At 34.4% G+C, this 26,610-nt stretch overlaps 1 protein-coding gene across 6 annotated transcripts in view; it reads left to right on the plus strand.

The window, feature by feature from the left end:
• Nucleotides 1-26,610, plus strand: part of LOC118277092 (A disintegrin and metalloproteinase with thrombospondin motifs 16) — a 155,931-nt gene that overhangs the window by 40,239 nt on the left and 89,082 nt on the right. The gene's annotated exons all lie outside the window — the stretch shown is intronic.

Raw genomic sequence — 26,610 nt, forward strand, 5'->3', positions numbered from 1 at the left:
AAGTACCTTCGATTTAACATTGACAACTCCAGGGTCGAGGCTTGCAAAATATTTTGTTTGTGTCGTATGAGAAAAATTTTGAAGGTAGTTATTATCATCGTATGTATTTTTTTGAGGGGTAAATCATTCAATGACTTCTCCTACCTTGAGTGAGGCGAGAGAGAGAGAGAGAGAGAGAGAGTATAATACTCATACTGACTAAAAACCACCCCTTTTCTACTCCTGCTTTGAGCTGGAACCCAGTTAACCCGTTAAGTAGTCCGCAACTCCGAATCGGGCATCAATCCTACTAGGTCCGCCTTTTTTTTTCTTTATGGAATAGATGGCAAACGAGCAAACTAGTGACTTGATTATAAGCGATTAGCGCCACCCATGGACACCCGCAACACCAGAGGAGACACAGATGCGTTGCCGGCCTTTTAAAAAGGAGTATGCTCTTTTCTTGCCTAAATATATTTGTAACTAAAAAACCAAAGAAAATGTAATTTTTTCGATAGTTTATTGCAACAGTTTACGGACCACCTATTGTTAAGTTAACGGAGTCTAATTACATTTGCAACACCAGAGGCATCACGAGTGCGTTGCCAATGATGAGGAAAACCGTTCAATTACTTAAGCCATTATTTTCGGCAAACGCTATTCTTTACAATAATGATAAAAGATATTAAGTAATACTCGTATTGCACCGACAGTTTACAAAAAAATAGAATCTATACTTACACTTAATTATATACTTATATAAAGCTGTAAAGTTAGTAAGTGTTTGGGCGCACTAATCTCCGGAACGACTGGTCCGATTTGAATAATTATTTTTGTGTTGGATAGGGCATTTATCGAGGAAAGCTATAGGCTATAAAACGTCACGAAACTATGACCAATAGGAGCTGAGCAGAGTTGGTGAAACTGCGGAAGTAGCTAATTACATTAAGATGATTATTCAGAAATATGTTGTTGATAAAATACCACAATCTACCAATCCTCCTTTATAAATAAAGAGGTGTGAATATACGCGGAACTCGTTCCAGTGTTTAACGACGTGAATCCCATCAATTTCACACGATATTGGAATCGGTGATATCGCACGCTTGTCGGGTCATTTGGACCTCATAAACATAACATTTTAACTCGCGTTTTACTGTTATTTTCTGACCTACATTTGGTATCAGGCGAAATACCGTATTTTTCGGGAAATACGCCATTGTGCGTGCGCCAGTGCATCTGCTAAGGGTGTCAAAAATGTTATTGTTTTTTTTAATTTAGTAGCAAGAGAGTAGAGTGAGTAACTGTGACCCAAAAACAACCCTATCTAGTGATGCTGAAAGTAAAATGTTGTAGATAGGTTATAAGCACATTATAATGTGGACAATTGGGATCGAATGGAAAATATCTGCTTCATGACTCGTTCTTCTATAGCTTAGATTGAAAAGATATGAAAACGTTGAAGGTGCTTTTAAAAAAGTTTGTTTTAGCTCGACAAAATATGTGTCTTTGGTTAATTTGACAAACAGCTGATACTATCGGTGTCAATCACAACGCCAAAGAAGTTGTCAATTTATAGTAAACAAAATATTTACATTTATTTAAATACTTATTACTACCTATTTTTATAGAGTCAAAGTCAAAGTCAAAGTCAATATTACTACCTATTTTTATAGAAATTGAAACATTATTCTAATTGGGAACTTGTCCTTATAAAAAGTTTGCTGTTCTTATGATTGGCTTAGCAAACACGAAACGAAGTAGGTAAGTGCTTTTGTATTTTGAAATATTCAAGTACTTCATGTATATTAGGTTTTCTTTAAAGTATCACCACCGAAATTTATAACAAATCGTACAAAATGAACTATCCATTTAATAGTATAAAGGTTAGAGTGAATTGGTACTTTCTAAGTCTGTGTACTCCATCTTCGGCCACATCTTCGCTCGCCGTTCTGGCAGGAAGTGGGTTGGTAGCCAAACATAGAGTTATCACCACTAAAAACTTGTAATATTTCTAATATTAAAGTTTGTTTTATAGCCACAAAAAAAACAAACCATTAAACAAATCTATTATACCCATGTAATCCACAAATCATTAGAACTCAAAGCCATGACCGAAATATCGTAAAAAGCATGAAGAGACCAAAAAATCAATTACTGAAAGCGAAATCTAGTTCGCGGTACGTCGCGCCGCTAAAATATACACCGCAAGTAGTTGAAGTTTTCACGGCTGTGCGGCTGTCTGTCACAACCTTTACCCCGATGTTTCGTTAGTTCTGAGGCGGCTAAGATGACGCTTTGATTAGGTAAGAAAATATATTTTATTTTGTAGTTTGTTTTATAAGTACTTTATTTTTCGTTGTATGTATTAAGGGGGAGGCTTTGTTCAGCAGTGGACGTCTCTCTGCTGATGATAATGATGTGTTAGGATAGCACCAGTATAAGCTGAAAATAGGTTTTTTTTTGTTGTGGATTAGTATGAAAAGATGAGTGAATAAGTTCATACTGGAAAATGGAAAAATGATACATTTTGTTTTGTAGATATCTTCAAGGGGATAGGCTACAACTTTGCATCTTGTGAACAGTAAGCTTGTTGGCTGTTATTGCTAAAGCTACTAACAAATAAGAAAAAGTAAAATTCATACGGTCAAATAATAATACGCTATTTCTCTGGTCCCTATTATAAAACAAATTGAGTTATAACTTACGACAGTTTCATTAAATTACAGGTCAACAAGCTTCTATTGAAAGAGAATTAAGTGTTATATTAAAATAATTTATTATGTTAGCATACACTCATACAGTTATAACAGTAGGCAATTCATTTGTGTTACCAATTATTTTTTAATAAATTAATTTTATACACGTGTTATATAGAGCTTGACTGATTGTGTCGTAAGCTGTGTTGCATGACTTGTTTCATTGATTTATTACGAATATTTCAAACGTTTTACCAAGTTTTTAATTGTAGCTATCAATATTGTTATTAATAACTATATATTTTGTGTGTTAAATGTATCCGGTGTTCTATTACCGGACGAGCTATTTATAAACTTATTATATAAACAATCATTAAATAAATGATAAAAAACAGCGTCCTTTACATTTCTTTATTCATTATGATTTTCTTTTGTGCCGTGGGTGCCTTTTTTTGAGGGGGGGGGGGAATCATCCAATGATTTCTCTCACCAGGGCGAGGCGAGAGGGAGTGTCAGACTCTTACTGACTAAAAACCACCCCATTCCTACTCCTGCCTGTCGAGCCGGAGCTTCGATTAACCCGCTAGGTAGTCCGCAGCACAAACATATAATTTCACACACACATGTATTATTAACTTAACAAAAATAAAAAAGTAATGCCACCAAAACTGAAAGCGTCATCTTACAGCCCCCGCGAGATCTCAAGATCGTGCGACCGCCGCGCTGTAGCGTGGTTACAAAACGTTCATTGTTTGTCCTGTAATTACGCCGGTTGGGTAACGAGCGACACACTGTCGACTTTGCCACCGTCGCGTCGCACCGTCACACCGCCACACCGGCCCATCTACCAATCACATTGTGAAGGCTAACTTTTAACAAGATATAATTAGGATTTGTTGAAAATAAATTAATTGCAATGCGTGCCGTAATGTGCATTTCTGTCTACCACTTTAGGTATAAAAGGCGTGACATCGCATGAAAGAAAATGAAATTATTGTAGGTGGTAAGAATCTGTTTGAAAATGTGGGATTTTTTTAAGTGGGCAAACTCGTCCAATCCCTTCTCCCGCCTTGGGGGAGGCAAGAGGGAGTGTCAGGCTCTTACTGACTCAAAACCAACCCTGTTCCTACTTTTGCTTTTCGAGCCGGAGCCCCGGTAACCCGCTAGGTAGTCTGCAACTCCACAATGTGTGATTAAGTTGCTGCCCCTTAATGTAAAGTGCAAAGTTGACCCTTTCCAATGCGAGGCTATAACTTTGTTACACGAAAAGGTAATTTATATAATCGTAATTTGCAATTAATTATGTAATTAGTAGTTTTATTTAACGTTTGATTGGTCTTTAGTGACACTCATTTTTCGTCAGCTACGTTATTTATTGGTCTTTACAAACAGGGATGGGCCAACCAAACATTGCAATTGAGACTGAGAACGACTCGAATCGAATCGGAAAACCCAATAATATTTCGACCAACAATCGTGTGACCATTGAACCGACAAAGATTTAAATTAACAATAATGAAATGAATTTAACCACAATGCGTAAATAAATTCGTGCATGGAGATTGCAAACGGAACGGATTACATGAATTCTTTAGTACAACCAAGTCGGTAGGGCAGACTGACATTCTTCAATTGACTTTCAACTTTATCATTTAGATGTAGAGTCGAGAATCTATTGCGGATATTTGACAATATGGTGTAGCTTGATGTGCTTTGTACTCCGGAAACAAGACTATCGTACTTGACTGTTAATGACTGCAATACTTGATACGAATCAAAATATTTCAAGTAAAAGTAGATTGCCTTTTAAAAAGGTTAATTAATCGTGCGATTTTTCTTATGTAATCGAGAGGTTAATACAATCGTTACCCTTTTGTTTATCATCGATTCGGATGTCAGATAAATTAATTGAATTAACACACGGTTTGTAAGAAATTGACAAGAGGTGAACTGGTAATTGCTTTTACTCTGTCTTCAGAGACAGTGTTAGTAGAACTAATTTTCTCAACCTTCAACACTTTTCTTTAGTCTGTGACTTAATAATAAACTGTTTGACCTGACTCAAGGTTTAGATTAAAGATCATCATCATAATTATCAGTCACATAGCGTCCACAGCTGAACATAGCCCTCTGTTTTTCACCAAAACTCTTTACATATTTCTATTAAAAATCTAACTTACACAATTGACAAAATAACAAAGTTTCAAACAAACTAACGAATCGAAACAATAACAAAATATCGATAAAATTGCTACCAATCTAACAATTAGCCCCATTTAACAAATTGGCGCGTTATTCGAAATCTTTTAAAATGGCCGCTGCTTGCCCAAGCGCCGGTGTAATGTGAAGCGAAATTGCATTATAATTAGTTTATGCGCGCTTTCTAAACGTTGGCAACCCTAATAAATTTTGCTAGTGTACTTGTGTAGTAGGGAAATGCGTGTTTTTTGTTGTTGTGTTGCCACAAACATGTGTGTTTCGTGTGTGGCCAAAAGTACGTGTAGTTTTATGCTTGCTTTCGATGTGTCTTCTTCTTGTACTCTTAAAAGGTAACATGAACTAACTCTTAGACTATATACTGCAACTGAAGTATGTATCTATAGTATATTACTATGTAATTGTTGATCAAAATGTATGGAATGAGCATCTTCTACACCAAAACATGTCTGACTATCTCTCAGCTGTTCATAACTACTGGGCTGTTCTCCCAAAATCACATTAAAATTGAGTGAGCAATTTTTAACGTTGTCATTCATGCGGTAACACGTTTTGACGTCATTTTAAAACAATTGTCGTCACGACACGTAAGTCCTACGCTGTGAATGTTGTCAGTCATGATATCTCGATTTGACAAGGATAAAAAGGCATGATTGTATACTTGTAATTAGTCCTACAAGTACTTACGTATAGACAGACAGCATATCATCATACTCCTTGCTGCCAAATTCCTTCATTCGATTTTCAACTTTATAAGTGTTGATGTAGAGTAGAAAATCCATTGCAAAAACTGATAAATGTGTGTAGGTTGATCTGCTGCCACCTCTATAGTGATGGTCAGCAAGTTTTTTGCGAAACCATTGTATGTGCCCCATGTCCAATGGCATAGGGTCCTCCGTTTTTTTACGTTTCCATAGAAAATCAGTAATGCGTTTATGGTAATTCTTTACGGCGTAGCGTTACGCAATGATCCATTGTGTTCGGTAAAAACCTTCGCGTTTATTTTTGTTTCGGGTTGTCGTCGACTGAAAATGTTAGTTGCAAGTTTCTGAGTTCGCTGTATAGTGATGGTAGAGGAGAATATATTTTGTTATCACGCCAACTCTTTGCTGCTGAGCTGACAAAGGGACTATACATTTGGCAGTTACTGGACAGTACTGGTAAATAACCTTTTTTAAACCACGCTTTTAATTGGACACTATCTACTCTATTTACCCCCTATTGGATGGGACTTATAACACAAATGGTGAAATTTGAGGTACATTTTATAGCGACATTACTGGCCGTAATGTGCACCTCTGCGTACCGCTTCGGGGATAAAAGGCGCGACGTTGCTTACTATTTACTCTTACAAAAATTTATTTCCTATACAATTTTTCCTGTATATTTTTGTCTGTAGGTTCTTTTATTTTTAAATGACGCATGTTCATATTTTCCATAGAAATAGAACCTCCATTCTCAGACGAATTTGTCAGAATTTTGACCAAATGACGTATTTCAATTTTAGAAGACTTTTCTGCGAAAACCATGGTCGTAGTCAGAAAGGCTGCTTCGGTGGTACATTGTGAACGTTATTACGTAAACATTAAGGGTCATTTTGGCAGTTATATTTGGCTGTTGACCCATGAAGTAAAAACATTTGCTTTGATTGACGTATGTCGTGTTTTAGGTTTCATAGTTTTACCTTCGTTCTTGTTGTATCATAATATTTTGACTGCAGTGTTCTGTTTGTTTAGAATCTTTGTGAGATAGTTAAATCTATTTATTTTTATCTATTTATCTTCTAACTTAAATGTTGATTTACTTTTATTGTTTATTTGTAATGTAATGAAAATACTGCTTCATCAGTTGATAGATTGGTAGCACTTGTAAACTCGAATGCTAGCTAAGCAATTTTGAGTTCAATTCCGAATAGGACAAAGTGAATTTTTGGATGGCGAATAAATTTTCCACTGTTATCACGGGGCTTGGTATATGGTATCTAATAGGCCCTTTATTGCATCAAATCCGCCATAGTGGTGGAAAACTCCAAAGTAAAATTTTGCAATTTTTAACACGCATTGCAAATGGCATGTGCCTATTTGTAGTTATTGTTAGAAGGGCCCAGAAACTTTAGCTTACGAAATTTTACTAACGTAATAGACATCTTGAGACAGCCTCATTGGTTAAAAGTGCCTAAATCTGACTGACGAACCAAGAAGTCTCGACCTTGATAGGCAACTCGGGCAAGGGTTCGTTTTTTAAATTTTATGAATTGCCGGTATTAGGAACGTACCTGGAATCAATCCTCTTTATGTAAAGGACCCCCCCCCCCTTTTTCGTAACTGATGAAAAGTAGGTGTGGCGACACGTCATAGAGTTCGCACATGTATACACACACATATAACGGTTGACGTCAAAAATCCTACATCGCACATATTATAAAGTTTACATGCGAATAAACATGGCTAGGAAATCCAACGCACAATTCTTGGGCAGCAATCCCGCCAGGCACGATCACCTCGCCTGGTCGGAGGATCCTCTTTTACTTAGGGATCTTTACTCTCTGTTCCCCTATATAAATATTACATTATACATATACATACCTCTTCGCTATTTAAAAAGGTGTGTTGCTATGTGTGTGTGCAATATTTATTTGATCTATTGATATTTACTTAACCGTGTTTTCAGGTCAACGACCTCTCGCCACTAATACGTAACAATTAAATAATAGGTAGATAGGTATCGGATTGCAATTAATATATTAATATGCTTATTTCGTAACTTTTGTTTGTTAATTAGTACACTACAGATTAAAATAATTAATTAGATAAACAAAATGTTGTCACTTTGTGGTTTTACTTCCTTATACATTTTGAAAGAGTATTTTGAAAGTTTTATGTTGAAAAGAGGTTTAACTTAACACTTTTATGTTAGTGAAAACTGTGTTTTTTGATGTAGGTGATACGTTTTATTATTGCTTGTTAGGTATATAGGGCAATTGCGTATTCCCTTTTAAGATTTTGAAAGATTTTAGTATTATGGAATTTAAACCTCGTATAGGCAGATTTTCCTAACGTGGGTATAATTTGCTATATAATTTTCACGTACTTATTTCTATTCTTTTTTGTTTACAGGTAAGAGCCAATCTCAATCTTGAGTGCATGTGAATAAGAGCGAGATAAGAGAAGGAATATTCTTCGTCTTACCTGCTAGACATTCAAGTAAGTTGGATAAAGATCTCCACAGTTTAAATGGGCATTGTATACTTGTATAGGTATTATAAGTATTGTACATTGTATAAGTACTATGACCAAAACAAGTTGAAATGGAAAACTATTTATTCAATATCTATTTTTACATTGTAATTGTATAACATCTCCTGCTGTGCGGTCTTAAATCAAATCTTTATCAAATACAAGAAAAATAATAATTTCCTATTTAAAATCTATCAATTGAACACATAATATGCTAATGCAACAAATTAAATATGCATTGATTCGCAATTTAAAAATGAAACGTACAATTTGTCTGTGGTAACACTACCTATTTATATTACTGGCAACAATAAACAAAATTCAATAAGGAAGTTGTTTATACCGTGATCCGCATGACTTAACTCAATTCAGATTTGTTACTTGCAAAACACTTGGATATTTATAAAAGAGATGATTGTTGTGTAGTTAAAATGTCTTTTCTCACATAAAGTGCGAAATTAGGGCAGATGCCATTTACGAGCTGTCAATGTCAAATCATGTCTTACGTCAACGACAGATTACTGTCATTGTATGTGCAGAAATTGGAGGGAAATTACTTAACAATAAAGAATTGAATTTATAGTTCACCACTCTCAGTATACACACTGGCAGTATAGTCGACAGTTTTGTATAGAATACTCGGTTGCGATCAAGAAGAAAAAAAAAGAAAATAAAATTAAAATAATAAATGTCTAATTTATCGTATTAATTTCTCCTTAAAATCTCTCTCTCTCCGAAATTAGGGCAGATGCCATTTACGAGCTGTCAATGTCAAATCATGTCTTACGTCAACGACAGATTACTGTCATTGTATGTGCAGAAATTGGAGGAAAATTAATTAACAATAAAGAATTGAATTTATAGTTCACCACTCTCAGTATACACACTGGCAGTATAGTCGACAGTTTTGTATAGAATACTCGGTTGCCATCAAGAAGAAAAAAAAAAGAAAATAAAATTAAAATAATAAATGTCTAATTTATCGTATTAATTTCTCCTTAACTTGTCAAGTCGTATGCAAATTCAACTGCTTTGATTCCATGTATTTCGTTTCTTAAAACATCAAAATGCTACACGTATTTTTCGATCCTTTGCGTGTGGGCAAAAATTTTACAAGCTTAATTTTGGCTTAGCAGAGAATAAACTTATCAAATTGATTTCTTTTTTAACCTCAGTCCTTGTTTCGTTGTTCTTTTTAAATGAATTTTAAGCGACGCTAATCCAAAAAAAGACATTTTGTTTCGTAATATTGTAAACTTTTTCTTTCGATACGAGCAAAATGAACTAATCCGATTTGCCTCTTAAATTAAAAGGACTCACTTCGCTGTAGGTCTCAACTTAATATAATTGAAGGAAATTGAACCTTACTGCAATGGAATAAAGTGCAATAAAATCCGTAATGTACAATTATTAAGACGTTGAGAATGTTATCATTCACTGAATGTAAATTTTATTTTTTAATTACTGCAATACAATCTGTAGGCCGCGCTTTTATCACTGTACGTACTGTTAAATGCTAAAATCATTAGAATGTATTGCATTCTTTATCTCTTTCTGTGTGGGGGCCCTTCAGTTTACTTAATTTTATGTAAGTAAGCCACTGGTCAGCGGTATTACCATAATAGCTTGAGATTAGAAGCATTTGATATGTAAGAAAGGTCATTTTTGCGTGCACTTGGCACCATTCGGGTCGAAACGTCAATTGTAATTCTGTTGAGCCCTTTAGCCATTTATGGCGCGTTCAATGTCATTCGATGTTGTAGAAAACCCTTGACGTATGTAATTCGTTGAACTAATATTAATTTCTGACACATATATGTCATTGTTTGTACATGTTCCTCAGCTAGCATATAAAAACTGCATAGCACGTAGAGGACAATTTTAAATGCTACAATATTTTTCTGCAACAGTATTTGTGTAAAATGACGCACGCTGCTCATAATGAAGAGTCCCTTTGTGACGAAACTAGTAGAGCTTTTCTCCATTAATTTACGTAAGTAAACCGTGATTTTTAGTTAATTTAGTATGTCCCACGATAGTTATTACAAAATAAAGATAATTAAAGATTACAATTACGCAATAAACAAAGAGTATCAGGAACTAAATTTCGCGCCAAAACCCGTGACATTTGTCACAATTATTACCAATATGGCGGCTTCTCACGTTACGTCAAAAAGTCTTCAATTTAACGAATTATTATTGTCCGCAATTAATTATTAAAGATAAAATGTCAAAGATAAGGTGTTTATTCAATTTATGATTTTAAGTTTTTTTATGAAAATTGATATTTAAGGTTGGAGACAAAAAATAAGATCCTTTTGGATGCCTATCTAACAAATGGGCTGGTTATATAAAAATCACAATAGTGTGTTAGATTTTTTACACAAATGATTGATGTTATTGTGCTAACAGTTAATGTGTTGCTGCTAATATTCGTGAAAAAATCCAAAACTTTTATGAGTTACTGCCGTACTCAGATGACTCTGAGTACGGCAGTAACTTTAATACCAGTCCTTAGAAATTATTATCGGACCAAAATCGTTACTAAGAAATAGTTTAAGTAATAATAAAATGTATCTGTATGCGGCAGTCAGGTCTTTATTTAAAAACTGCTCAAAATCTCTCGATCTTAGCTTCATTATAGTAATACGATGTGAATTGACAACAAGTATAATTAAATATATGAGTGAGACTATTAAGTAACTCGTTCCCCACAATATAAAGTGGAAATGTTCGTGCGGAACAGACAATATGGCCGCGATTTTCCTTTCATACTCATTCACGGCTTATTTCATTCACTTAAAGATCCATTTCATTCGATTTGTTTATGGCTCATCGACTACGTTCCGCGTCGTTCATCTGAATAGTAGACAGTAGACCATGTACAACGACATAATGATTTTAACAGAATAACAGCTGATCTGTCTGGTGAAGTCAAGGGCATTATGATTTTGCATATTTTTATTAAAAAACTTAATGAAAATTTCTTGTTGCGGATTTTTTTCTATATGTATATAAGGAAATAAATAATATAAATTATTATTCGAATTATCTAAAAGCTTGACAATAGCCGGTTTACCTAATGTTTGGTTTCGTTACTTCCTTTAAAATTATGTCACGTCTAGCTAGCCACACGCTTGAAAATGTCAAACAGTTCTCTATGAGTTGTTTGAAATAGTATTTAAAATAAATATTTCGTCAGTTCGCAAGTTGTAGTGACGATGAACTAAAGTTAAGATCGGTTGGATGAAGGTCGAATGGTTTGGCGATTTTAATTTGTAACTAATTTTACATTTAGTTGCGAACCGTGACCGTTACTTTCACTACCTTACTGCACAGAATTGTTCTGGTTTTTCCATATTACCTATTCTATTCTATGTATTAGTATTTATCGCTTCCACATACATTACAGAAGTCTGCTTGTAATAACGATCAACGATTTTGTAAAAAGAAGTTAACATTTCAACCGGAAAAAGCACATCTCTAAACTATCAAAAATAAACCGATTAAACATTACTTTTTTTTTTACAAAGTGAGTCACGTAACATGATTTATAGAATCATCGCGATTAATACCGATTATCGATTGTACATCCGATTATCGAGCTCCCAGATGTAGTTATGCCGAGACATAGCTACCGCGACCCTGGCCGTTGGCCTGCACATTTTTTACTGTCAAAATACCGAAACGAATCAACACTGTTTCGCCCCCCACTGTTCTTATACTCATTATAGGTTTCTTGACCCTTTGATAAAATCCCCAATGAGTTTGTTTAACAGAACTGTTCATCCCGTTATGCAATAATGGAGGTGACACAAAATTCATTAAACGCTTTCGCCATATTTACTTTATTCCGCGCCATTTTGACGTTTCGTTTTTTTTTTCTGCGGCAACAAGCCAAAGGAGAACACTCGTACGGCTTAATTTAAATTTGATACTTTATAGCAATACGATGATAGGAATTTATGATTGTTACACTGAATGTAATGCTGTGTGACTGAGTGTTGCCGCGTTTTAAAACTTTTATCTTGAATGGTGAGGATTTTGTCGAAAGAGCAACGTTATTTTGAGAATATGTTAATATTTATTTCCTTCGAAATTGCTTTTTATGGCATATTCAGCTGCTGTGCGTTGCGGTAGCTTTGCAGTAGTTTATGGATTTTCCAGGATTATTGTGCGATACAAATTATTCCTTTATGGCTACTTTTAGAATTGAAGGTATGAATGAGATGAAAGGCACTAAAGTTTACGTTCTTTCACAAGTTTCTTGATAATTTCCTTGAAGTAAGTCCAGTTTAGGAAATAAACAAACTTTCATAGATGTATAAAATAAAGAAAGTGGAAGATGAGTTTTAGATTCCCCTCACAGTGCGAGGAAAGCAACGGAATTTATAATATTCGATGCTCGGGACATGTGAAAACATATTCGTGTGAGGAATCCTTAATGGACATTTTGTAAGAAGTTCACTTTCATACACTTTTGTCGACTAGTTCGGATTTAGTCTTTGTGAAAGTACTCTTGTTTTCGCGTCACTAAATTGATGATTTGTTTAGAAATGTGTGTACTTACTCAGCTAATACAACGAAACGCTTGCTATTCTTTATATACATTGGCAAATTGATCCTTACCAATATGATACACTGTTAATTTTCATTAGATACAGTTCGTAGCTATTTAGCTCTATTAGCATAAATCTTATGGAATGTGAAACATTATGTTTTTCTTTTATTATAGCGACCTCTTCAGGAGTTTTATTTTAGCAGGTATTGTACCAAAGAATAAGCTTACAGACATCCTTAGTAACTAATGATAATTTTATTTGTAAAGAATAAGACTATGAAATGTAATCACAGAGTAATTACCTCACAAAATACACGTCAATATGTACTCAGACGACCGCAAGTGAACTTACTCCTGGACTGCATTTTATACATTGCACATTCAACTCTATATCAAAAACAGTAAAGTTGAAAATGTAATTTCACAGAAAGGAGTAGGTTTATATGCTGGTGTCGTGTATAAAGTAATAATACTTGAAGTAATAGCTTAATCAAGTAGAACGTCAATCACTTTTCAGACTTTCTGCGTTGACTAACAGGGCAGAGGTCGTGGTGGATGGGTTATCATGTAAATTGTACAGAAGGCCCATAGTATAGCATTGGCGTTTTTTAATACAGAAGTAAGTTTGTTAAGATTCAAACTGTTCAATTGTTTAAAACTTGTTGTCAATAGTTTGAAAAGAATGGCAATTTTGTCTTATTAGGTCTCTTAATGACTACCTCGTTGGTCGAGTGGTCGCAAGTGCGATTGCTTGACAACGGTTCTCAGGTTCGATTTCTGGGTCCACTACGATCGCAACTCTGCATTCTATGATTAACAATTTTTGAAGAGTGACTTTAAAGTCAAAGTCAAAATTATTTATTTCAAATAGACCACGAAGGATATTAAAAATATCTATCTATCCGTCTGTCCTCTAGTGAAGCCATTTGCTCGTTCCAAAGCGTAGATTCCTATAGAGAACAACTAGCAAGAAACTCCATGGGTTACTTACTCTTTTACAATCGCATTCACAATACAATTCTTGGTTACATTGTTTTTGCTTTTAACAACTCGAGATCGTGTTTTGTTTATTAAAACTTCGTCTATTGCAAATGAACGATGATTGATAAAGTTGAATGAACCTTTTGCACTAACATTCTATTTGTGAACATAGAACATAGTGTCAGGTGCATTTGCAATAATATGTTATTTGATTTGATAATAATATTATACGAGTGGTCATTAGGTTTCGACTACTGCTATGCAATTTATGTGAACTATGATTTCGTTTGGTAATCATGTATTAATTCAATTATAGAGTGTGTTGTGTGTATTCTTAACAAATGCTTCTTGAATTAAATAAATATGGATTGCATTGACCCGCTTATTTTTTCTGTTTAAGGTCTGTGAATAACGTAATAGAGCTAAGATGCTAAAATACTTATAATATATGTATTTTAAGCGATACCTAGATAAAGTAAAAAATGAAATAACTATAGATTTAAAAAAAATACACAATTACACCTATTATCTTTACCAGAGGCCAAATTACCTTCCTTTCCAATCTTCCCAATACCCGATTCCCCAACAACCCTTAAATTTCTAACCCCAAAAGGCCGCCAACGCACTTGTAACGTTTCTGGTGTTTCAAGTGTCCATGGGCGGCGGCGATTGCGTACCATTAGGTGATTCGTCTGTTTGTTATCAGCTTATACCATAAAAACAGCTAAATATTGTAAACAGTCTAGGTGAATACCTTCTTCTTTTTTCATCAAAAATGCAACATTATACAATCATACTTTTAAAATAAGACTCCTTGTTCCTGCCAGCATCAGACTTGTACAATCAGATAATAAAACGGTTTATTTAAAATTAACACACAAATTGTAAGAATATCTTTCAACAAACACGTTTTCGTATCGTTTCAATAACGTTTTGAACACGCGGCGTATCGCTAATTGCTCTTAAACAATGACAACGTTTCTTTTGGGTTCCGTATGAGAGCATTGCGAACCGAACTTTCTTTGTATAAAAGGTTTGTCAAAGACAGTTGGCTTTTAGGTAGACTTGAGTTTTGTGTTGATTTTATTTTGGGGAATGTCATGAAAACTAAATTCTTTGTGTTTTTGTGCCATTCCCTTTTACCTTCGCGAAGCATTGAAATTATTTCAAAGAATTTGGCTATTTAACAATTGTCAGAATTAACATGTCGTCACAAATAAATAAATATCTCTTTTTTCATTTTAACTTTTGTGAACATACTAAATTATAGCATTGAGTAGCAGCACGACAGTCGGAATGCTGCTCATGAATATTATCCCCTATCATGCCTTGAAACTAGTCGAGTTCTCCGTCAAACAGTTACGTGAGTAATCCGATAATATAATAATTACTTTTTATTACACAACTTAAAATTACGAAAGCTTATTTTTTTAATCTTGCGGAACCTTTCACCCTCATTTCTGAAGCACACCTGTTCTTAAATCCATTTATCGCAATAAATTCATTCCTCGGCATCCTTTAACTTCCTTGAAAGGTCAATGAACGGAGATATATATTTTTTAATCTCGAATAAATAATCGTCAAAGGAAAGCACATACTTAATGCTGGTTGTCGTTCCGTCAGCCGCCAAAGAGGTTTTATCTCGGGCCCCAATTAGCGGAGAATGTCCCGATGACAACCATGAACAAATATGGCCGCCATGTTACTGAAGTGTTTCATTCTTAATTAGGTGACAGATTTTTTTATTTAATTTAATACGGGAAATGGATTTTAACAGAAATAAACGACTGCGATAATTCGTTTTTGCGCAACTGAAACAGTACGATAAAATCAAGGTAAATGTGTCAAGTGTGACTGCCGGGCAAGGGGTCTCGGGTTCGATTCCCGGTTCGGACAAAGTCACTGGGCTTTTTTCGGTGTTTTGAAAATTTCTCAGTAGTGTCACGGAGTCAGGAATTCTCTATTACCATTGGCGTATCGAGATGGGCGTGAGATTATGTATGTTTGAAAGCGATAATCAATGATAATGCTAGTCCGATTATTGAAGCTAGTACTTACCTACACCCAATTTTCTGAGACCCACTATTTCAATAACGAGTGAAGTCGTACCTTAGGTAACGCTTAAGGAGTTTAGGAAGTAGTATTACATATCTCATAAGAAGAAAATATGAGTAAAAAAGTAATGCAGTAACAAAAACAAATGAAGCACAATGGGTAATTAACTTTCTTTTCTCTTATATACTTGAGCGTAATGTTATTACTTAACCGATCGTGTTATGTAGTTTGCGTAATGCGTAGTCTATGTATCTCGTTAGAGATAATGGATCATTTAAAAATAAATTTGTTTATTTGTTTATCTTATAAGTACCTTTTATCTTTACAAAATAAAATAATGAAATACTTTATAGCACATACATAAAATTCGTGTACATTGTAATAGTAATAGAGATGATGACGGAAAGGAAAAAATACGTATTTAATGTTTTAAAATAATCTTAAAGACAGACATAAACATAAAAAAATAGTCACTTAAGTACCCTGTTTGAGTACAATGGGTGGTCTTATTACACAAGGTGATTTCTTCGAGACTAGACTTCTTTGGATGAAATTTTTAAAATGATTATGGAATAGGTAGTGAGTGCACAATAATGAATAGTAATGTAAAGATAGAGACAGATTGGTCAAATCGGCAATTACAATCACTTCATTTAGACCTTCTACTCACTTCTCCTAATGTACAACCCTACAACCATGATTCCATGTGCATACATGTAATCCTACCTATTGAGAAAGGCAGACAAAGTCACAGGCAGAAGGCTAGTAATTAATAAGTTAAAGTTTAATTAAATTAGGTAGTCTATTACAGAATTGAGACCTAGATAATAACAAAGACTGAAATAGTCATCTAACCTAAGGTATTCCTAAATCTTACATATAAAATAAAAATGAGATCTGACAAATATACTTTTCTCAGTCATCTCAACTATGCTTAATTACTGTAATTAAAATATTTTCCTCCCTTGTAAAACATTCTTTAAATTATTCACACACTTCTCAATTCCATATATGCTTTATAATTGTTAGTAGTTATTTTTATTGCGAATTTTATTTAGAAAAAATATGATTAATGACTATGTTGATGTTATTTAGACTATGAATAGGTGAAAAACTTAGTTTGAATACATAGGTACCTATTTTATTATTACTTCAGGTAAGTAGGTAGTTCAACTTTAGAAGTTGAAACAAAATAAATATTTTTTTTATAAAATGTCAGATGCAAAAGATGTTGCTTAAATATAAGTATGTAAGCGATGACCTGATGACATTCTAATCTCTTTTTGTCAAAATGTTAATGTTAATTGGCGCTCATTGAGTGTATAAATTACTACAATAAAGAATTAAATACATTAGTACCTATTTTTATTTAAAACTTTGAAGAAAAATGCTGAAGTTTTAATGCAACTGTTTTAGTATCAAAATGTCGAAAATGAAATAATGTAAATCTTCTATTATTCATATACATTTTAGATTTATAACTAGGTAAACGTTTAAATACGTAATTAGTCTTTTCAAAAGCAAAACAAAGATTTTTTTAATGGAATGGACTGTAATCGAGCATACGGGTCTCCTGATGGTAAGCGATCAGCGCCGCCCATCCGCAACACCAGAGGAGTCAAAGGTGTAAATAAATCAAAGAAAATATGCTCAGCCCGCCAATAAACACGCACCACAGATAACAAATAATTATCTTCCTCCCGCCATAACGTGACATAAGGCAAAGACAATCGTCTCGTCTGCCAGCACCAGCCAAATTGTGTATTTCGTAAAATCGGACATTTTATGTGTAATGTCGTAACAGACAGACGGTTCACACGTTCTATGCAATATTATTTTGTAATTTTGTAACGCGTTTCTTTTATTTTTGTAGGTCTCTCTAATTTGGTGACGATTTCTGAAGCCGAATTGTTGGTGCTTATACTTAGTTATAAGTATTTTAGAGCATGATATTTTGTTTTACGTGATTGTAGGAATAATGGTGTCAGTCAGTGGTGTCTATAACATGGCGGCTTTTAATGTCCGACGGGGTAGGTAGGGCTCCGTAGCAATAAGGTTAAATGTGACACCCACTACAGTTATGTTAGGAGTCCCTTGCATAGGGAGTTGTTAGTTCAGTTTAATTACATCAATACGTCTATGTCCCTTTATATCCGTAGACAGTAACTAGCCAAAAATTTCAAAGATTGGGACCAAAACAAAGCTTTGTCCGGTTTTATCTTTTACTGGGAAGTTGATCTATCGCCACAATCGACGCAGTCACGACTATTAATAGTGCAAAAATCTTAGAAATATATTCAGGAAGTCGCCAAATGAGTAAAGTATGACGTTACACACTATTTCATATCAGTTTGTGACTTCCTTTTATATGGCTTCCTATATACATCCTCAGTCCTATTATTACTATATGCGGAAAAAAAAACTAAAAAAATATCGTATTTTTTGTGTAGAATGGATTTCCAAAGTATAGTAACGGCTGATTCTATTATATACAGGACTTTAAGGTTCAAAATTAATTCGGAGCAGCGGACAACGTAACAGTTTACCGGGGCTTAAAGCAGTAAGCAGGTAGTTTTAGTCACCTCACCTAAGGCGGGAGAAGAAAGTAGATGATGTTTTCCCCTAAAAAAAAGGTACCAAATGAAACGGTTCGAATTACACTTTAATTAAGAATAGTGTATATTATGTTTTTTAGAACTCTGTGTAATATTTTACTTAGCTTAGTCACAAGAAAAAAGCCGGTACTACTAGTAGTAAAGCTACTGGTATTAATCCGACAGTGATTAATAACATTTTTTTTTATAAACTGCCATTAGTAATTTAATCTTTACAACTACACTTGACGTAAGGGCGCTGTCAAAAACAATTTTGACAGCTTCGTATGACATAATATTTAAAATAATAATTTTCCACTAATGCATTGGAAGTAAATATAATATAAGAATTATAGATACCAATAAATAACCTACCATTATATCGATTCCCCCAAAAACTCAAGGCGGTTTACTTAATTAATTAAAACAAAACAAACATAAAATAATTATGTAATTATCAAGAGACGATTTCCTCAATTCTTTGTGGCCATTGCTACGAAACGCAACTGTTTATTTTTAGAACGTTGTAACGAAATATTTTATCTGTGGACGCGTGTCTGTCATTTGCATAGCTGTATGTTTTGTAATATTAAAAATATCAATTAATAATGTCTACTAATAATAGTGTGAATGCGTATTGTGCATGTTGATTATAATAAAACATATTAAGTATTTATAAAATTGTAAATCAATACAACTGACACATTGATTGAGAGGTTTGATAAGCTAATGATTACTCAATTTTAGATGAACAAAAGTTATTAGAATTTCGAAATAAATCTTATGTTTTAAGCGTTCTTTGTTCTCGTTTGATCAATTTGTAGATACCGTTTATCTTTACTGCTATTTAATATCCTAGTGTCTTTGTAATAAAAATCTAGTATTTAGTAACTATTACCTAAAAATTACAGGGGAATATAGTGTAAATTAAGCCTTTGTGTGTGTAATTAGTCGGGTTTTCTTTCCTGCCGCTATAACTCCAGAACGCACGAACCGATTTCCACGGTTTTGCATTCGTTGGAAGGGTTTATAGCAAAAAATTCAAGACAAAAGCAGGGAAATAGGAAAAATCATTGGTGGCGAAACAGAGTTCACCGGCTTTGCTAGTTGCGTAAAAAAATAAATATGCCTCCCTCAGAATAACAAAATGATCTAAAAAAACATTTACAAAGAAAAATCTTTCAAAGGTTTTCACCGCCATTGCACAAAACATACACGCCTCACTATGTTGTACAATCTCGTGAGTACTTGCACTACTCATAAACACTTAAAGTTTCGCAACCATAGACAATGCACTATAGCGATAAAACTCAATGGTTACTCCTTAACAGCGCATACACATCTGTGTCAAAATGTTACTGTTTTACGATAAATGGTAAGTGCTCTGTGGGCTTAGTACGAGTTTCAAAGTCAAAATCAAAGTCAAAATTATTTATTTCGAAGGCACTTTTGAACATCAAAGCAAATATTACAATATAAAGAAAACCAAATGTCTGTCTGTCGGTCAGTCCTCTAGTGAAGCTATTTGCTCGTTCCAAAGTGTAGATTCCTATAGCAAAGAACGAGCAAGAAACTACATAGGTTTGTTTTACGTTTAACGATATTGAAACGAGAACGCATTCGGCGCGCTGATTGGTTGGTATATTTGTAGCCGAATCAGAGCGCCGAACACGCTCTCGTTTCATTTTCGTTCAACGTAAAGCAAACTCATACTAAGGGTACTGTGTTCCTGTGACGTTTTCCAAGTAATTTCTTGGCGAATAAATTTATTGATTTATTTTATTTTGGTTTGTGTTGAAATGTGTAATTTATATTATTATTTTGGGTGGGGTCTTTGCACCTATATGGATTTGATTTTGTATCGATGTTTAACTAACTCCATTTTAGGATGACAAATTAAATCGTTTTTTTTTGGAATAAGAATTAGTTTTTTCAAGGATAAATCATTATAAATATTGCTAAACAATATCAAAGCTAAAGCTTAACAATTAGGTAGAATTGATAGACTTAAGACTAAGTTCAGAGGTAAAACGTCGTAATTTCTAGATTGATATTTAGCAGACTTGTTGCACAGACAAAACATGATTTAAGGACTTAAATCTAAAGAAGAAATACGTTCGTATTTACTCCTTGTATTACCAAAGATGTAGGCAGAGGTACACATTACGGTACGTAATGTCACTGTACAATGTAAGTACACACACTTTTCACCATTTGTGTTATAAGTCCCATGTAATAGGGGTGCACCTATTGCCATATACTAGGCACAATTCCATACTCCGTGCTACTACTGAGAAAAATAAACTGGACCTAAAATATAAGTTGTAAAACGTATATGAATAAATATTACGGTCAAATATTACAAGAGAACAATAAAACTGAAAATAATTTACGTCCATTGAAGCTTGGTGCAATAGTTTTTGGTGCTAAACACGCAAGTAATTGAACGAACGGTATTGAATTTGATTTATACTCTGTGGTAGCATCCATTCTGTTTTTTTATTTACGATGCTACTTGTTTCTTGTAGTGTTTTTTTTATATAATGATTCTTTTTTTACATGTGTCGAAGGGATGAGAGATTTTATTAATGGCTTGCTTTTCGTTCGCAGTTTTGTTCGTTCTTAGGTAAAGGCGTAGGTAGAGTAAAATAAACCTATATCACCTGAAAATGGTGATGACATATGTATTATTCCTACTCTGATATCTTTATTTTTTTACTACTTATGTTGGTAAACGAGTAGACGGATCACCTGATGTTAAGCAATCACCGCCGCCCATGGACACCAGAAACATTAAAGGCGTTACAAAAGTGTTGCCGATCTTTTGGGGATTAGGAATTTAAGGGTTGTTCCCCCCCCCCCCCTTCCCAATTGAATCGGCAATTGGGAAGGGGTTAATTCCTCCAAACTGTATTTAGTTACTTATTAACTTTACTGTACGAAAATCCCATCAGTAATTTTTTTTATTTAGAAAATTGCTTTTAAAATTTCTCTAAATCTTCCGATATTATATTATGCGGAGAAAGAATGAACTAAGAAAGATTTACGATGACAAGTCCATGAACACATTTACCTACACTTATATACTTAAATACGACACGAGGACTCGTCGCCATATTGTGATGTCCAATTTTTATGATAAAATACACCATTATAAATTAATTTATGACTTGCGCATGTCATATTAAAGTATTATTTTAGTTTTTTGTGTTCGCCTCGCTTCGGTAAAGCGAATCTTGTGAAATTTTCTAAAGGTGAATGAATGTAATAAAAGGCCATGAGATGACGTAAATCATTTTAAAATTAATAGTTTTTTTGTTCGTAAGGTGTTGTTGTGTGTTGGGATGGGTAGAGCAGAATGTTTGTATTTGACTGCTTGGGAATATGAGTTGGTTTATTTTTGAACTGAACTGTATCATGTACAGAGTGTTCATATTCAAGTAAGTAGCTACTGACTAAATATTCAAGTTCAGTTTCCGATACCGAATTGAGTGGAAAGGGTGAAGGTTTATTGGGTGTGTTAGTTTCCCACAATTTCGTGAAAATGTGGAAAATCAACCTTAAATCATTCCGTTTTTAAGCCGACAACCAGTAAAGTAGTAACCATTCGTTTATAAAAAGCAAGCTGTAATAAAATTCATTCATGCAACATAAGAACAACTTTTGTAAAATCACATCATAATTAGGTAGAGCGCTAATGCCTGAGGCTCGTTATACAGGACATTGAAACCTTGCTATCAGTAAAACACTAATTAGCGCGCTTAAATGAAAAGGAGGTTTTACGTGTAATACCGAAAGCACCTGCATCGGATGACGTCATCATGTTACCAACCTGTCTGCTACAATTTTGGAAACTACTGATCAAAAAGGATCATAAAAAATAAGTTCTGAAATTATACTTAAAGAATAAAAATGTTAGAATAATATCATGATACAGGCTGCAAGCTAACTTCAAAAAAAATCTAAAGAAAAATAAGAAAAAAAAAACGAACACCGTTCTGTTTTCAAACTTTGACAGCTGTCACTTTTCGCTCCAATCGAAACGTTAATGATGGTGGTCTTGAACATTGTTTGCAAATGATTTAATTAATAAGTGCACAATAACAATATTATGTATACAGTAAGCATTGCTTTATTTTCACCTGTTGTAAACCGGTTAGCCAATGCGGAAACACGTCCCGGCCACGAAAGGAGCTTTATTAATATTTCGCGGCGTCCGCTTCTCAGAAAAGACATTGTCCTTCTGAGCCCGTGCGTTGACCTCAGGCGCTGCTTTTTGTTTGTTTATGGCCCTCTGTTGGCGGCAAAATGTTTAATTTTTAATCTATGCCCTTATTTGTTTTGTTTTTTAATTAACTGAACTGTGAAAACGATTCGTCTTCATGTGAAATATTTGTATTTTACGGACTGGATGAGAAAAATAAATTTGTTTATCTTTACAATCTTCTGGTTCGCAATATGCCAGAAGGTTTTCATATGTCATGTGTGAAAAAAACCTGTGAATCCATTTGGGTTTCACTTTATATTTTTTTAAACTTTGCTCCAACACTAGTATTTTCTTCTGTGTCGTGTGTGCGTTTAAACATACAAGTTCTCATACACATGACACCCAAACCCGAAACAAAAATTTGTGGATCACGCAAAGAGTTGCTCCGTGCGATCCCTTTTTCTTTTGCTACTTCCATCCCTAATCTCCTTCTCACTCCACACAAAGACAGTTTTCATCCAACATTTCTTCCTCAACATGAGTAATTCACATTACAACCTGGTTTCCCTTGAAAATCCCCCATCATAGTCCCATCACCATTAACAAGACTTCCTATGGGGAAAACATTATACGTGATTATGTTCACATGAATTAATTACATTTTAATTATCGTTATGATAATAATATGGCCAGTAATGTTCGGCTAATGGGCCTTTAACACACTCACTAACTAACTATATTCTCTGTTTGGCATTGTACTATGTTGTCTAGTACTTTGGTTGCTTAAAAGGATTGTTTCCTGTCACGTATTTTGGTTTAATGGATTTATTATGGATTGGGGGCGTGGGAGTTTTTGATATTTGATGGGATTTTTTTAGGCTAGTTTTCTAGACATATTTTTTACGCAGGCAACTTTAAACCCTTTAAACTTTAGACCCTGGCTGAAATCGAACTTTCGTTATGATATAAAAATGATCCTATAACCCAAACTCCATTAAATCACAGTTACATTTGAGTTCAAGAAATAACACATTTATTACATGACACACATTACGAACAATTTACTTGGTCTATTGTCATTCTAACTTGAAATCTATTACTACAATGTAATAAGATCAAACATTAATTAATCCTTTCGTATCTAAAATAAAATCTGAGGCCTGAATTTATAGAGGGGACGCGTTGAAAGCTATCAAGATGGAGCTAAGGTCGCCATCGCTGCGTGCAATCGCCGCTCACTTCCGATCGCATGACACTTGATGTGTCAATCTGCCCGACTTGACGCCAACTTCACGGCAATTATATAAATCCTCCTTTTTTACAAGTATTACTGGGAAAATAAAGATGGCGGCTTGTTAGTGAATGTTCTTTGTTTTTTGACAGTTATGGGTAGTTACTTATTTGGGTCACTGTGAGAATTGTTTATTTTTTTTTTTTAATTTTCTGTTTTAATTGAATTTCTTATTGTCTTGATTTCCATATAAAGCTAGTCTTATCTTACTAATATTATAAATGCGGATGTTTGTGCGTTTATGGATATGTTTTTTAATCAATCACGTCAAAATAGCTGAAGGGATCGGGATGAAATTTGGAACAGTCGTATATTATAGTCTGGAATAACACATAGGACTTTTTCTGACGTGACCGCGGGCGAAGTCATTGACAGAAGCTAGTTAACAAACATAACTTATATGTATTACTGGCTTTTTTTTTTTTTTTTTTTTGAGGGGGAAAATCATCCAATGACTTCTCCCGCCTTGGGTGAGGCGGGAGGGAGTGTCAGACTCTTACTGACTAAAAACCACCCCGTTCCTTCTCCTGCTTTGAGCCGGAGCCCCGGTAACCTTTTACGTTGTCCGCAGCTCCGGATCAGGCATCAGCCCAACTGGGCCCCATCTGTGGTGGTCTGGCTCTTTGAGGCGCGCGCGGAACGCGACGCGCCATACGCACGGGTCTGGTTGTTGTCGGGCGGCGAGCTACCCTTACTCGCCGTCCGCAGACCCGCACTTACGAAGTTTTGTTTTTTGGAAAAACCCTCACAGTCATATTAACACTCGGTACCAGACGAAGGCACGTGCTCAGCAAATTTATGTAATAAAATTTAAAGATACTGATCTTAAAAAAAAAACTCAGTACCTATACTTATAGTACTCAGTTAACAAAACCAATATAAACTGACCTATGAATATACGGAACGACCATACAAAGCGAGACTATGGTAAACTGGTTGGATAATATAAAGCTGTGTCTACATTTGTTGATAACGTGTAACACGACGCGACACAGTATGAAATACAGAATTTCTTAAGGATTACATTTTTCGGTACAAAATGCCTTTATTACTGCGCAATACGGAATTTGTTACTGTAATATAAGGCAGTTGTCCCACCGGCAACGATGAACGAGTAACGAGTAGAGCTAGAACTAGAAACGAGTGAAAACAAAAACAAACAAGTGAAGCGAGCACTCGCCGGCAGTGTGAACAGTCAGCGATCAACTATTTGTATATGCATCTCTTTTGTTTACACGGAAAGTATATCTATTGTACGTTTCTTGAGCAAGAAAATAGCCGATAGTTAGTCGTTCACTCGCCGTTGGTGGGACAACTGCCTTAACCATTGTTTTACTCGTACATGCAACAGTTTGAGCAACGACTACGTGTTGTAGGACATGTTGCTGATGTGTACTGGCGTGAAATATGATGAGGACATGTCTCTCAAAATAAATATTGTATTAAGGAGTAAATGTATTATATTTTTATAAGGCTGGTAATACACTCTTACCAATAGGTAATCCGTATGCTCACTTGTCACCAATGTCGCCAATGCTTTTTCTATTCCATGGCTCATCCTATATAAAAAGGACTATTGGACAAAAAAATAATAGTGAAAAACATATCTTAATTTCAAACATTAAACTAACGATTCGAAAACTACAGACTAACTGTCTTTCAAATACTATATTTGCTACTAATCTTTACCAAAATTTAAAAAAATGTACTATTGAAACTGTTATCAAAACACATATCTACATTTACAATTAATTTTCGCAACAAATTCTGTATCGCGTTGCTCAATTAGTCCTCCGGCGAATAAGACTTCCTAAATTGTGCTGAAATTAAGATAAACCACGTTTGTACGGCTTAAGGACACAAATACCTACAAACACTGTAATTTGCTACACAGGCGGCGATCTCAAGATAAGAATAATCTCTTGATCTTAACTCCGTACTGAGAATTTGTGCAAGGAAAAGTGACAACCCTTACCATAAGGAAATTAATGTGTATGGTGACTTAACTTCTGTGTACACTTATTATAAAATGTCGTGAGATATATTAAATTAATTAGGGTGTACGGTTTACTCATGTAACGAGGTGACTGGACTAGTTTCAAGCTATAACAGGGACCCATAGTTATGAGCATCAACACGAACGGTTACGTGAGCGTGGCATACAACTTAATCAATCCACATTACTGATGTAAAATGCCTCATTGAAAATAAGTAGGTACATTTACATCTATTAATGATAATAAAAATAATACACTTTTTTATAAAAAAGGGATGAAAAAAGATGCCGCCTTCAATTTTCTTTATTGCCTTAATTTTTTTATGTGAGTTTCCCTGAAATCTTCTAATTCTGAAAACGAAAACAGCATCAAAATCGGTTCAGCCAAATGTGATATAGTCACGCACAAACATCCATACATACATACACAAATACTCATATGTCAAACTGATTACCTCCATTTTTGAAGTCAGTTAAAATAGGTGTGCAGTTATATCACACATGTAAGAATTTAATTGTGAAATACATAATATCTACGTAATTTGATTAATATTAAATCCACGTGACCTTTCATTAGATGCAGCTCTAATCAACATCACCTTTCTAAATAATGCAAATATAAACTGCATATAAAACATGCTTTAAAATATATTTTATAAAAGAAAAAAAGTGTTGAAATCATTCCTTTTACGTGTTATACTGACATTGAACCGTGACTCGTTTCAATTTTGTATTATTTAATCTATTAATTTAATTAAAGCATTTTAGGACATTAGTCCGTCTTAGGAAAGACC

This window comes from Spodoptera frugiperda, chromosome 10 (genome assembly GCF_023101765.2).
Source record: "Spodoptera frugiperda isolate SF20-4 chromosome 10, AGI-APGP_CSIRO_Sfru_2.0, whole genome shotgun sequence".
Classification (NCBI taxonomy): Eukaryota; Metazoa; Arthropoda; class Insecta; order Lepidoptera; family Noctuidae; genus Spodoptera; species Spodoptera frugiperda.